The following is a 2,122-nucleotide window of genomic DNA, read 5'->3' as shown; positions in this document are numbered from 1 at the left end:
AGCTGAATGTAGTCCGACTTTCTTTAACAAGAATGGAGAAAGGTCGTCGAGGGGATCTACAGCCCCGCCCCGCATCCGGAGGACCATAATCGAGACCTTGATCCTGGATACAAAGAAGATCTAGACATATTCATGGATTTTGAGGATGGAGTCGACGAGCTATGACGGCATGGAGGTGGCCATTATGGCCGACTACCCTGGCTTCTTCCTTCCTCCCACGTAAGTACCCAGGAGACATCTCCTCAAAAAGAGTTTTTCCCATCATGACTCACCCACCGCACTGTATTATGATCCCAAGGGGCGACGCTCGCACCAACGTAGTACAACAAAGGCGTCCTCTAAGAAGACGACACTTGCGCAAGGTGCCTCTCGAAAAAGAAAGGCGAACAATGATACAGCCGGGCCGTCCTCGGCGTCGAAGAGGTATAATCCTTTAGCATGCATTCAGTGGATAAACCGAACAATGACGTTCCCTGCGGTGCCATATTGCAGGAGGAGTGTACGCCGGACTAGAGGGGATGTGGGAGCAATGCCGGATTGTCATCTCCCAAAGGATTCGGATAATGTATCCGTCACAAATTCCGAAGTGGAGAGTGCGACGGGTCACCGTCGGCGGAGAGCGGCTATGCGCGACACACATTTTACCGAAGAGGCTTTTAATGCTCTCAGCTCGGCGGATGCTTATATCCGAGCTGCTCGTGATGGAGTTGCTGGAGCCACTCACCAGCTTACAAAGGATATGCGGGTAATTTTTTTTGCGCAGATTCAATAATCATATGCAAGTAGCCCTCGAGTCTTGAAGTAGTTGTCCCAACTGATTTAAGAGTCATTTACATTGCTAGGTACTCACAGAGAGGAGTAAGAAGTTATCGAAGGATCTTGAAGAATGCCGAACAAAACTGTCTGCTGCCACTGCCAAACTCGAAGATTTAAAGAAATCCAAAAAGGCACCTGATGGTAAGTGCAACAGCAGTTCGGAGATAAGGCTCCGTGAACACAACGAGGTTTCTTTATTATGCTTTTGTCTCGTTGGTAGGCTCGACAGATCAGTTGGAGGAGAGGCTAAGGGCTGCTCAAGCAGATAAGCAACATGCTGATGGGCAAGAAGCTGCTGGTCAACGTGTTTTGACACGGACCATTAATGAGAAGAACAAACTTCAGGATGCAAACATCAAGCATGCCAAAGAACTGAAGGATGTGAGATCCCAATTATTAGATGCTTTGAAGGAGAACAAGAAATTGAAAGGTGGCATATTCAGTATGCTATGTAACCTATCTGTCAAAACGGTCTCCGGTTTGAATTTTTGACAAGTTTGCTTCAGTAGGTGTGCTAACCGGACGTCCCGAAGGAGAAGTGTCCGGATTCCAAGGTGACTTTGCTACAAGAGTTGTCCAAAGTGCACGAGCGAGGTCGGAAAGCAATGAGGAACATGGCTAAGGCTTTATGGCCACCCAATTCCCTTCCAGGAAGTATGGATGAGCTTGCGAATTTATTCAAGGGAGCTCGTTGCCGTTTGGAGCTATGGAAGATATCAGCATGTCGGGAAGGGACTTGAGAGGCCTGGGCCATGGTGAAAACACGGTATACCAAGCTTTATCCAAATCATATGGACCGGGTCGGACCTCGGGGACCAGATGGACAAGAAATTCCTATTAGCTTAGTGTATGACCAAGTGAAAACAATAGCTAAGTTTTCTCAACATGATTGTAAACTAGACAACCTACTAGAGGGTCTAGAGGAAGAAGAAGTTTTTGAGTCCAAGTAGTAATGTACTTCATCAACAAACTTTTCTCCAGCCGAATTGTAAAACGATTGTCATGGCAGACCTTCCGCTTCGACCTCCAGAACCCGAGGTTTGGAGTGTTTCCGGATATTTTAAACCATTGGTAAACACCAAGGTATGTTCGGAAATTGGGCAGTCCGATCATAGTTGCTTGAACAGACAAGTTGTATTCGGGGAGTTATGTTATATTACATTCGATTGTAAGAAACATCTTCCAGAGAGAATAGTTCTGTTAAGGGTTCCTTTCCCTGGGCCAGCATGAGTTTTTGTGCATACAGAAACTGTGATGTGAGAAATCACAGTACACTTTATAATTTGGGGGCGTATATTGCAACGTG

Source organism: Triticum aestivum, chromosome 4B (genome assembly GCF_018294505.1).
Source record: "Triticum aestivum cultivar Chinese Spring chromosome 4B, IWGSC CS RefSeq v2.1, whole genome shotgun sequence".
Taxonomy (NCBI): Eukaryota; Viridiplantae; Streptophyta; class Magnoliopsida; order Poales; family Poaceae; genus Triticum; species Triticum aestivum.
This window is presented reverse-complemented; position numbering follows the sequence as displayed.